Source organism: Ascaphus truei, chromosome 2 (assembly GCF_040206685.1).
Source record: "Ascaphus truei isolate aAscTru1 chromosome 2, aAscTru1.hap1, whole genome shotgun sequence".
Taxonomy (NCBI): Eukaryota; Metazoa; Chordata; class Amphibia; order Anura; family Ascaphidae; genus Ascaphus; species Ascaphus truei.
Window position 1 is genome coordinate 350,006,390 of NC_134484.1, and position 13,343 is coordinate 350,019,732.

The following is a 13,343-nucleotide window of genomic DNA, read 5'->3' on the forward strand; positions in this document are numbered from 1 at the left end:
TTAATTTTGGCCATTATTGTACTGTATGTGTTAGGGGGCAGGGGAGGGAGGGTGGTGTATTTATAAGTATATATATATATATATATATATATATACTTATACTTATAAATACAGCACCCTCCCTCCCCTGCCCCCTAACACATACCGTACAATAATGGCCAAAATTAATATTATCCACATATGGATAACAGTGCATTTGCTCATTTAAAATACAACATTAACAAGCTGAAAAAAACTAAATGACATTTGCATTCACCCCTGCCAAGCTGCCACGATGAAGGCCATCCTCATCCTCATCACCGTCCATGTCCTCCATTGCCACAAACAATACAGTACAATAAAAAAATACAATCTAATGTCCCCTAACCCCTTAATCACCTTAGCGGTTAGTAACCGCCATAGTAATTAAGGGGTTCACCTAACGGTGCACAAACTTGGGGGTGCGGCCGGGTTGCAAAGACCCTGCACTTTTCCCTGAGGCATTTTAATTATATGCCAGGGGACCACGTGAGTTCTCTCCAACCTCAACTTACCTGATTGAGCCGGCTTCTGGTCACGTCGCCATGACAACATGGCGTCAAATGATGCTGCGGTGCATGTGACGTGTCGGCATTGAAAAGCGCTTCATTTGACGCCAGGTCACTGGGGAGGGGGGGCGCGAGCTCCAGAGCCGGCACACGGGGAGCGCAATAGAAAAACTTTGCGCACCCCTGGGTTAACCCACCCTCTCCCACTACCCACCCAGGTGGCCTAACCACCCTCCCCAGGCAACTACCCCCACCCTTCACCCATTCATTGGTACAGTGGGTACATCATGCTCATATAATATATAATGATTTTTTACTATAGCAAGAAATGGTGAAGGAATTAAAAACAAGAAGAAGATAGAAGAACACCGAAGACCACAGTAGACCCCGAAAGACCCAAAAATTGGATTACAATTTGCAGATGAAGAAAAAGAAAGAAGAAAAGGACTTTGGATTTTTTTTACCTGTGGCCCGTTGCTGTTTGGGATCGTGGATTGGTTCGAGAGCCACGGGAATCGGAGGGTGAAGACATCTAAGCAAAGGGAAAAAATGGAATATATGTTATTTTTCTTTTTCAGGTTTTTTCATTGTATTTTTCTTGTTATTGGATTTTTTTTATGACCATTCCTTGCCACTGTATTTATGTATGTCTCTTTATGGATATATACAGAGTTCGACAAATAGTTATAACCACACGTCCGTGGCGAGTGGATTTAGGCCGCTGGCGAGCCGTGCTGTGGCTCTATGAATTCCTCTGCTCCAATTTTTTTTTTTAAATAAATAATCCCTCTCCCTGATTGGTGTGACGCGGGGAAGAGGGCTGGCTGGCAGCTCTGGGTCAGCCCCAACCCCCCCTGCCCCCGATCACCGCTTGCTGCTCAGGGCGGGAGGAAGGCTGGGGGGGTCCCGCGGCTGCTGCCCAGGCGCTTCCCCTCCGTCCCACGCTCCTTTGGCACATGCGCAGATAATGGGAGCGGGGAAGCAGGCTGGCAGCTCGAACTCTAGTCGCCATGGCTGCAGCATGCACATGATCCCCCCCCCACTGCCCGACCTCCCGCCTGGCTGCCTGACCCCCGCGCATGTCTGCTCGACCTCCCGCCTGCCTGTCCAGTTGCCCCTCCCCCCGATTGGCTGTCCGAACCCCCCGCCTGGCTGCAGACACCCCGTCTGGCTGCCCGACCCCCCCCCCCTTGTCTGGCTGCCCGCAGCTGGCATGTGGAGGACAAAACCTGGATGAACAGGTGGGCCACCTCCCTTCCAATGAATACCCACCCAGTGTGTGTGTCTGTGAGTGTGTGTGTCTGTGAGTGTGTGTGTCTGTGAGTGAGTGTGTCTGTGAGTGAGTGTGTGTCTGTGAGTGTGTGTGTGTGTCTGTGAGTATGTGTGTGTGTCTGTGAGTGTGTGTGTGTCTATTAGTGTGTGTGTCTGTGAGTGTGTGTGTGTCTGTGAGTGTGTGTCTGTGAGTGTGTGTCTGAGTGTGTCACCCTCTCACTAAGCAGTGATAAGTGCTTTTAAGTGAGATAAAAAGCCATTATAGCGTGATATTGCCTGCTGTGAGATTCACAAAACAGTGATAAGACTTTTAAGTGAGATACATGCCTTTATAGCGTGATACTGTCTGCTATGAGATTCACAAAGCAGTGATAAGTGCTTTTAAGTGGGAAAAATGCCATTATAGCACGATTCTGCAGTGTTATCACTGCTTTGTGAATCTCACAACAGGCAGTATCACGCTATAAAGCATGTATCTCACTTAAAAGCACTTATCACTGCTTTGTGCATAGCACCCAGAAAAACAACTTATCACTGCTTAGTGCATGACCCCCATAGTCTGTCTCTGTCTCTCTCTCACACTCTCTCTGTCTGTCTCTCACCCACACTCTCTCTCACACTCTGGATCTCTTATTTACCCTATATATCTTAACTGCCCTATACTACACCAAAATAACCTACACTGCTTTCTTCCAGATCTGACTCTCGAGCTTCACACGGAAGACATCGGAATCCCCTCTAACCCAGAAGACAGGTAGGGAACACCTCCCCTCCAATGTATAACATTGCGGGAATGCGGGTACCTGGACATTGAGGGACTGTGGATCAGGTAAGATCCCAGGTGGGATTGCTGCATTAGATATTGTGAAGCGGGGTCATCCAGGCACTAGTTATGGGGTTCAGGAACTAGTCATTCACATCTGGCTTTTTTTTCTAAATTCGACATATACACACACACACACACACACACACACACACACGTAACAAGGACTAATTGTAGTATAATGTATTACAATAAATAAACTTATGTCAAAAACTAATGTTGTTCTTACTAGGAATTTATTCATTGGCCTGGGGGAGGGGCTGGGGGCGGGACTAGGGGCGGGACTAGGGGCGGGGCTAGGTGGCGAGTAGATTTTTTTTTGTTCGGCGAGTAGATTTTTGGGTGATTTTTCGACCACTGGATATATATATATATATACACTGGCGACACACTTTATTCGAGCTCGGCTAGTCCCACAAATTCGGGTATACCCGGGTGTATTGAGGTTTGTGACTGTTTTCTGCCCGAGTGCATTGAGGTATTTTCCATGCAGGGATTGAAGCATTTTATTCCCGCTGGCTGCAATACTGCACAGTATATATATATATACTGCATTACAATTCATGAATTTATGCCATCTGGTAGACACGCGAAGCATTGCAGCCTATTAAATCCTAATCATTATCATTTAACAGATCAGCCGCCCGTCAGCCAGGCATGAACCCAGGCTGGGAAGGCAAACGCAACGGGGCTTGTCAGAGGTGAGGAGCGGCGCATTCCAGGTATCTGCCAGGTACATACTGGGTATTTGCTCGAATAAAGTGTGTCGGTGCAGTATATATATATATATATATATATATATATATATATATATATATATATATATATATACAGTATATGTAACAGGATATGTCTTTTCTGTCTGTCTTTCCCCTCCCTGTTAACAGGTTAAATCTATGGGCTTTTGACCCCCCTCATGCTCTTCCTATGAGTGATAGAAGTAAGGTGGTGACTCATAGCCTGTGTAAGCCTGTCTGGTATAGGTATAGACCATGAGCCCATCCCTTCTTGTTCCTCCTAGGAAGGAGTGGCCAATTTAATTCAGTCCTGCTCCGGCTCTGGAAGAGAGAGGAAGCAGAGAGCTGTCAGTCTCTCCTATGGCAGGATGAGCATGCTCACCCTCAGCCTTTGGCTGGGGGAACATCAGATTCAGCCACAGAGGCCCTGTAAGATCAGGGGCCCTCACATCCAGAGGTGTAGGACCTTTGAGACTCTGCATCACTGTATTGAGATCTGCAGTGGATGCCTGCCATACAATAAAGACCCTTGTTATGATATTCATGTCTAAGTATCAGTCCTTGGGCAGGAAGGAGAGAATGCAGTAGTGGGAGCTGACTTCTGGATACCCTGGAACCCACTATGGCTGGAGGCGCTGAACACCAAGAGAACAAACCTAAGCCTGTCCTAATCTCCATTACATCGCAGATCAGACTCAGCTCTCCTGACCCTAATAGGTATTGCACCACACACTAGGTAGCCTAGGCTGTGTATCTCCCGAGGGGGGGCAGGGGGGCAGACAGTGCTACATATACATACAGGGACAAGCAATGGTTGTTTTGCCAAATGCTTGCTTTTATATTTTTAAATGTATTTTGCTTATTTGTTTAGAAATGTTTGGCCTATTTTTTTTTAAATTTAGTATGATGGCATTTTTAGTGGTGTTTTAAATTGTTTATTTTGGGGGGTGGTTGCTGAATGCTTTTTAATAGTGGCTTCTTTTTGGTATTTTGATTGTGTCTTATGGTGTTTAATTTGAGTTTTCATTTATTTATTGATGTGTTTTGTTTGGTGTTTGCTTTTTAATAGTGGTTCATTTGCTATTTTGAATTTGAATGATTGTGTTTATTTGGAGATTTATTTTATTTATACATGGTTTTGTTTTGGTATTTTAATTGTTAATTCTGGTATTTATTTTGGATTGGATTAATTGATTGGTGGTAATTTTGTTCTGTTTACTTCTTTATTTGTTTTTATTTTCTGATTGTTTTGATTGCATTGGATCTTATTTGTGATTGTGTATTTTAGGTTGACCATTGACTGGCATAGTGTTTAATGATGCCCATATTATATAGGCATCATGTACCCACTATGCCATTCAATTGTTTTATTGGCCTTTGTTATCTATTTAGTTGGCAATGCAATGTATTTTATTTTGCAATGTAATGTGTTTTATTTTGCAATGTGATGTGTTTTATTTGGGCCTGTTTTTTAATTCCTTCACCATTTCTTGCTATAGTGGTAAATCATGCCCATATTATGTGAGCATGATGTGCCCACTGTACCAATGAATGGGTGAAGGGTGGGGGTAGTTGCCTGGGGTGGGTGGTTAGGCCTCCTGGGTGGGTAGTGGCAGAGGATTGGTAACCTCTTAATTACTATAGCGGTTACTAACTGCTAAGGTGATTAAGGGGTTAAGGGAAATTAGTTTGTTGTTTATTATGTACTGTATTGTTTGTGGCAACATAGGACATGATGGGGACGGCCTTCATCGTGGCAGCCTGGCAGGGGTGAGTGCAAGATTTATTTATTTTATTTATGCTGCTTAATGTTGTATTTTTAATGGTCTAATGCACTATTATCCATATCTGAATAGTATTAATTTTGGCCATTATTGTACTGTGTTAGGGGGTGGGGGGGGAATGTATTTAATGAAATGTATTGGGGGTTTTTTTGGGCACAGGATTGGTACCGCAGGCCAGCGGGGACCCCCTGACACCCGGGGGCCCTGGACACCCACGGGGATCACTGAGGGCCCTGGACACCCGCGGGAATCACCCGGGGACACCCGCCTGATTTTTGTATTAATGGTGTGCTGAAAAAAGGTAAACAATGCTTTTCAGGCTGTCTCCAGCTCTTTTGTGCCAGCCTTTAGCTGTGCAAAATCTGGCGTGCTTTTAAAGTATGATTCATTTGTCACTGCTTAGTGAATCACGCGAACTGGCAAAAAACGACCTAATCGGACGTATTTTTTTTCCATGGCTGAAACAATGCCTTTTTAGGCTGATAAAGCACTGTTATCACTGCTTAGTGAGGCGCGCAGCAGGCAGGATCGGACTTAAAAGCCATTTATTGGTCTTAAAAGCAGTTATCACTGCTTAGTGCATAGCCCCCTCAGTCTGCCCCAATTCTCTCACTGCCTGCATTTTTTTTTTTACCAACGTGTGAGTTGATAACCTATATGCTTTAGGGTTGTTATGCATTTTATTAAACAGTATTTCACTATGTCTGCTCTCCATGGTTATCTTTCCCTTTGATGCTTCACTGAGACCTGGTACCAAGTACTGTTAAAATAGTAGGGATCCTGCAGTAAGACGACATCTTGGATTAGAATCCTTGGCTCCATCCCACGCTGATATCATCATTGTTCCAGATCCAGTGTTTCTGGAGAAAAGTGTTTATTTTCTACTTAATTGTAAGTGCATTCATTACCCTCCTATAGAAGCCAAGTCCAGACATACTCGATGTTCTCGCTCCCCGTTCCTTTTTTCTTTGCTCCTAGGTCATCATCACTCTCCATTTCCTCTCGACTCGTGTGGGGTTGAAGAACTAATTGGCTGCATTTAATTAGGGAAAGTATAGCCACTGGTTAGCACCTCCTTTCATTGATTATCTATCACATGTTCCATGTATTAGAGCAGGGGTGAGCAAACTTTTCATGCCGAGCCCCCCATTTCATCCATACATTTCTCGGGCCCCCCCTGCCTGATGTAATCAAAATCACATGTAGAAATGTACATGAAATGTACAAAAAAAACCTTTATTAAACGGTATACAATGTAAATCCAAATATGTCTAAATACTTACACATTACAACAGCTCGCGCTTGCAAAATTAGGCTGCGTCCACACTGCCGCTGAGAGTGGTGACATCACCAACTCTCCAAGAATGAGCACAGGGTGTCCTGCATAATTTTGCAAGCGTGGATTGGAACTATTTGTGTGTGTGTTTGTGTGTGTGTTTGTGTGTGGCTGTGTGTGTGTATTGACTGCTGCTGAGCACGCTTCAAAGTCAATTTTGTTTGTCTCCCCAAGCGCCAAGCTTGGGAGAGCGTAAGTGCACACAGTCAATACTTTTGGGGGGCATTCATCCACCTCTTTGCTACCTTCCTTCCCTCTCCCCCCCTTTTTTTTCTTCCTTCCCCTCCCTGCTCTTTGGCTTGCTATCCCCATTGTCATCCAAACTCCTATCTACAGTATTATTTATTTTTTCCCGTTTTCAATGTTGTGTTTTCACAGTTTTTTTACATTATTTCTGTACATTCATAGTGTGATTGATATAGTGGCAGCCTATCCTTTCACTTGCAGAGGATCGCAGCGAAGCAGGTTGCCAGCGGAGGAGAGCAGGAACACAGCGCTATTGCAGGGCAGACACTGGAAGGAGGGACGTTTGACTTCACCACGCTCGAGCGTGCTCCTCCCCGTACCTACGAAGCCCCCACGCGTGCGTACACACACCATCACGTGGCTGCCACCTACACTACACCTACACACTACACTACCATACTCCTTGAGAAAGGGCTTTTAGAGCCTGAAACGCGTAGGAGGTTTTTTTCTATTGTATTTTGTTTGTTTTTTTGTTTTTGCCGCACGCCGCCTGCGCCCCCCTAAATAATCTTGCGCCTCCTTGCCCCCCGTTTGTTGTGCATCACTGCATTCAATCACAACACACATACTCAATCACAACACACACACCCAATCACAACACACACACTCTCTCTCTCAATCAATCACCACACACTCAATCACCACACACACACACTCAATCACCACACACACACACTCAACCACACACACACTCAATCACCACACACACACACACACACTCAATCACCACACATGCACTCAACCACACACACACTCAATCACCAATCACCACACACACAAACACACACACACACACATGCACGCACACACACACACATAATCACCACACACTCAATCACAACCAACACAGACAACACACACATCACAGCCAACTGAACATCACAACCAACACAGACACAACACACACTCAATCAACACACACACTCAATCACAGACAACACACACTCAATCACAACGAACTCACACATAATCAGACATGTCACACAATTTCACCTGGGGGGGGGGGCACATGCTCCGATCCCACAACCCCCCATGCTGCTGAAAACAGGTGCAGGAAACAGACAGGAAGAGAAGGAGGGGATGTCTGTGTGCAGGGAAGGAAAGCCCCGCCCCCTCGAACACAGACACAGAGCAGAGAACCAGCCTCAGCACGGAGCTTCTGGCCGCCCTTGCACAGCTCTGCCCGCCCCCAGCCCGCGGCCCCCCCTTAATAATCTTGCGCCCCCCAGTTTGCGCACCGCTGTATTAGAGTGTTTTTTTATATATCTGGTAATTGTTTTATGTAGCACTTACTGATCTTCACACAAACACACACACACATACCATATTTCCTCGATTCTAAGACGTACCTTTTTTCCCATTTACCCGTGTGAAATTGGGATGCATCTTAGAATCGATGTTTAAAAAAAACAACATACTTCTAGGGGCGCTTACCAAAAGCTGGTGTCATTGGCAGCTTGTTGAAGTGCTGGCTGTTTCTCCCATTGCCTCCCCAGCATAACTGACAGCTGTCTGCCCCCCCCTCCCTATGCGACTATAAGCTGGGCGGTGCGACAGTAGAAGTGCCGTCGGCTGTATCTCCCATTCCTCCCAGCCCCCGCGCACGACTATCAGCTGTCCGACGGGGTGGTAGAAGTGTATGTGTGTCTCTGTGTGTGTGTGTCTCTGTGTGTGTGTGTGTGTCTCTGTGTGTGTGTGTGTTTGTGTGTGTGAGTTTCTCTGTATGTGTGTGTGTTTGTGTGTGTGTGTATCTGTGTGTGTGTGTCTCTCTCTTCTTTCTCTCCTCTCTCTCCTCTCTCTCCTCTCTCTCCTCTCTCTCCTCTCTCTCCTCTCTCTCCTCTCTCTCCTCTCTCTCTCCTCTCTCTCCACTCTCTCCACTCTCTCCACTCTCTCCTCTCTCTCCTCTCTCTCCTCTGCAACATAATGTCCCTCCTCCTCCTCGCAAAAAAACAACACAAAATCTGGTGCCACATCCATTTCACCCTGTAAGGTAAGTCGCTCCTTCTATCGTTTAAATAGGCAGACTAATTAGTCACATGATTGTAAATGATGACATGTGTGTTGTATAGTATAGTGAACATATGAATTGTAGTAATTCAGCAATTCATTCAATTTTAATTCAGATGTGTTACACACATTATGAAATGTGATGTAATCATCAAATATACAATATTCCTGAATCCACAGTGAAAGCCACGCAGCGACACAATATGAGTAATTGCTTGAAAACAATGACTCAATCATGACATTTGTATGTAACATGTTCAATCATGAAGGTGTTACATCACATGAAGTAATGTTGTATACATATGCCACGCTCAATAGCACTCCATTTTGACACTTAAAAACATACATATATTTTGTAGGGGCTCAGGGGTTCCCAAAAAGAGCTTGCTGGGGTTTTGTGTTCTGTTAACCTATTCTCAGCTGTTTCAACTGTTGGGGGCTGGTGGCTCCTCCTTCCCAGGTTTTAAGCCCGCCCCTCCCCTCCCCACTTCCCAAGTTAGTAGGTCCTTTCCTTCTGCTGGATATAGATCTAATGGTTTTTCTCCCTCCTAATAGAGGTAAATGAGAATTTTAATCCTAATAGAGGTATATTAGTATTTTATCTGGTAGTGTTAGGACTTGCGAACGGGTGTCTGCCTTGTTGTGGCTCACAAGTTTACAACGCTTTGGCCAAAGGGTTAAACTAAATGACCCCTTTTCAAGAGAATATATAAGTATTTTATTGTATTTCTGTCATGTTGGATGTAGCATTGGGCTTCTCTGTCATCTGTTGTATACATATGCCACGCTCAATAGCTCTCCATTTTGACACTTAAATACATACATATATTTTGTGGGGGCTCAGGGGTTCCCAAAAAGAGCTTGCTGGGGTTTTGTGTTCTATTAGTTAGATTGGTAAACTCCTGCCTAGCTTCAATAAGGCCCTATCTCAGGTTGACCCTTGTTGGGGGACACACACTATTCTCTGGGATCACTATCCCGTTTCGGTGCATGGCATTTCTAGTCGGTACTTGCCGGATAGGGAGTTTACTAAGGACATTCCGTGGGGCCGATCTGATTATGCTCTGGGGCTTCTACTCTGAGAACTCCCTGCTGAGCTCATGCTCACTCTTCTTCTGGTCAGAGAACAATATTGGGCCATTACTATGGGCTCTAACTATATAGGGCAGATTCCTTAACTGAAAACAATAAATGGTGACAGGACATCCTTAAAACACATAACTATACACACAAACCTATTTACAGGACTCACCGTGAGGCTTTAGTCTGAACTCTGAGGAACCTGCTTTTAGAATATAAGGTACCCTTCTATATCACTATAGTAACATTACTGGTCCCAAGACATACAAATAAGTGGCTATCCCTTTAAGCATAGTCATCCTGCATCACAATATTGGGAGGGGAGTAACCTGAGTGATCCCACATAGTTAACCCATTAAAGCTGTTAACCCCGTATACCAGTGGTTTTCAACCTTTTTTTTCTCTCGGGTGCCACTAATCACAGGGTTCAGTTGCTGAGGCCCCCCTACAACAGGATATACAGTCATTGAAGACACAGGACAGAGACAGTCACAGGAGAAAGAGGGGTCAGGGCGTCACAGGGGACAAGGGGTCAGAGAGTCATAGTAGACAGGGGCAGAGAGTCGCAAGAGACAGGGGGCAGGGGGTCACAGGGCACAGCTAGTCACAGGAGACAGATACAACAGGACCGAACACACACACACCAGGACAGACAGACACACAGTCTCACCTCTTTCGGGGCCTAAACTGCTTCCTCCTCCTCTGCTTGGCCACACCACCTCCTGATTGGTTGCATTATGCATTATCCAGCAGCAGCCAATCAGAATGGAGGAAACTGCCCAGCTCCCTAGACACTGTCATGCTCTGGGAGATCGGGGAAACCCAGCAACACCCTTTTGATCCTGTAACGGAAGCTCGGGGTGTCGCAGAACCCTAGTTGGGAAACACTGCTATATACTATTCCCAATGGGGTGTCTACATAAAGTTTGGCAGCAGTTTGTGGATCAAGGCCTCTATATATTGTACTGCTAAAATGTTATATAAGTAAGTAGACATGTTAAAAAATGACTGTTTGGTCTATGCAGATGTATCCAAATATGTTTTCATGTACTCATGGTTTGTATTAATGTATTTGATTAAATAATTTAATATTTTTCAGGAACATCATGCAAATGCAATCAGCATTTGGTCAAACAGGCTGCATCTGTGGCTGCAGAGGCCAAGGCTGAAGAGATGGAACAGCCCACAGTGACCCTCTTGCTCACAGAGGTCATAGACGATCATGGTAAACCAGCTAAAACTGTGTCTGTCCTCCCCCAGATGAAGCTGTGGCTACCCCACCTGCTGCTCAACTGACTGTCCATTCAGTTGCCTCTCGGGCTAACCCACACAGCCAACATCTGTCTCTAATGCTGCAGTACTGTTGGAGCACCAGTCTGCTAATTAAAATGCAGCGGGAAGCGTTTGAAGACATCTTGGATCATCTTGCCATATTGATGCCAGAGCTCAAAGAAAGGAGCAATCACACTGACAGCGGGAGCAGGCATCACAGTGCTCTTGGCAATGAGAAAACTCACTACAGCTGTCATTACCAGTGTTGCAAAGTTAACAGGCTCTGAAAATGTGCTCACCTGGTCTTGGACACTTTCCATACCCCTCAGTGCTATGTACCCCAGGTAAATCCCTGGTGTCCCTGACCACATCAGGGATATCCCAATTGTTGAGACTCTCTCCTCTCCACCCCCATCAGAAGAGATGGCAAAACCATCAGCACCTGTATTCTGCCGTCTGTGCCGTGGGAAACCACGTACCGTGGGCCAAGGGCGGGAGGCAGTGCCCGACCAAAAAAGTGGCGTGGCTGCTAAATCTTTGTACATATGTTTATATGTCCCTGCCCTAATGAGTTTACCATCCAGAAGGAGAGGATTGGAGGAGAAACGAGGAATAGTGTGTGTGAGTTTCTTAGCAATGGTTTGGCTATCAACCTCAGGCCATGAGTATACAGTTCTAGGATGAAAGTAAAACAAAGAAGACAGGAGAGTGTTGGATAGGTCTCCGTGAAAAACTGTGTTTTTAAGGGACCTTTAAATGTATGTATGGTAGGAGAGAGTGATGTGCATGGTAAAGATTTCCAGGGTTGTGATGCAGCATAGAAAGAGTCTTGGAGGTGGGAGTGAGCGAAAGTAATAAGGGAGGTGGAGAGACGTAGATTGAGCAGAGTATACACTGTGTGTGGGAAAGTACTTAGAAATTAAGTCAGAGATGTAAAGAGGAGCTGTGTTATGTATAGCTTTTTGGTGATCACAAGTGTCTTCAATCTTACTCTGTAGGGTATGGGTAGCCAAAGTAGTGATTTGTATAAGGTGCAGTAGAAAAAGAGCAGTTAGTGAGGTAAATGAGCCTGGCAGTAGCATTTAGAAGGGACTGGATAGGAGACAGACGGTGCGGGGGGACCAACTAGAAGTAAGTTGCAGTAGGGCCGTTGGGATTTAAAAAGTGCATGAGTAAGAATTTTGGTGGATTGTTCCATGAGGAAGGGACGAACTTTAGCAATATTAGCTGAAGTGGACACTACATCATTTGGAGACGTGTCAAATGTGTTGGACAAAGGAGAGGGAGCAGTAAAGAATTATACCAGGGCATCTAATTTGGGGTATTGGGATTATAGTGTAGTTGTGGGTGGAGACGTGGGTATCATCAGCATTGGTGGTAGTGACAACCAAGTGTAAATGGAGAATAGTAGAGGTCCTATAACAGAGTCCTAGACTCGCAGCGGTACGCAAACTGGGGGGCGCGCCCCCTTGGGGGGAGCAAGATTCTTTAGGGGGGCCCAGGCGGCGTGCGGCAAAACCTGGGGGCAGGCTGACAGACACTGTGTGCGGGAGGGCAAAGAATCTCAAGCTCCGTGCTGCTGCTAATCTGTGCTTGCTGCAGGGCGGGGCTTCTCTGTGCTCTCTGATTGCTGCGGGGGCTGGGCTTCTCTGTGCTCTCTGCTTGCTGCGGGGGCTGGGCTTCTCTGTGCTCTCTGCTTGCTGCGGGGGCTGGGCTTCTCTGTGCTCTCTGCTTGCTGCGGGGGCGGGGCTTCTCTGTGCTCTCTGCTTGCTGCGGGGGTGGGGCTTCTCTGTGCTCTCTGCTTGCTGCGGGGGCTGGGCTTCTCTGTGCTCTCTGCTTGCTGCGGGGGCTGGGCTTCTCTGTGCTCTCTGCTTGCTGCGGGGGCGGGGCTTCTCTGTGCTCTCTGCTTGCTGCGGGTGCTGGGCTTCTCTGTGCTCTCTGCTTGCTGCGGGGGCTGGGCTTCTCTGTGCTCTCTGCTTGCTGCGGGGGCTGGGCTTCTCTGTGCTCTCTGCTTGCTGCGGGGGCTGGGCTTCTCTGTGTGCTCTCTGCTTGCTGCGGGGGTGGGCTTCTCTGTGCTCTCTGCTTGCTGCGGGGGCGGGGCTTCTCTGTGCTCTCTGCTTGCTGTGGGGGCGGGGCTTCTCTGTGCTCTCTGCTTGCTGCGGGGGCGGGGCTTCTCTGTGCTCTCTGCTTGCTGCGGGGGCTGGGCTTCTCTGTGCTCTCTGCTTGCTGCGGGGGCTGGGCTTCTCTGTGCTCTCTGCT

At 46.5% G+C, this 13,343-nt stretch overlaps 1 long non-coding RNA gene across 1 annotated transcript in view; it reads right to left on the reverse strand.

Moving 5' to 3' along the window:
• Positions 1–989: 989 nt before the first annotated feature.
• LOC142488716 (uncharacterized) overlaps positions 990–13,343 on the reverse strand; it is a 28,189-nt gene continuing 15,835 nt past the window's right edge. The window contains exon 3 of the long non-coding RNA XR_012799604.1: positions 990–1,059. This is a non-coding gene — a long non-coding RNA (uncharacterized LOC142488716). The remainder of the gene's footprint in view (positions 1,060–13,343) is intronic.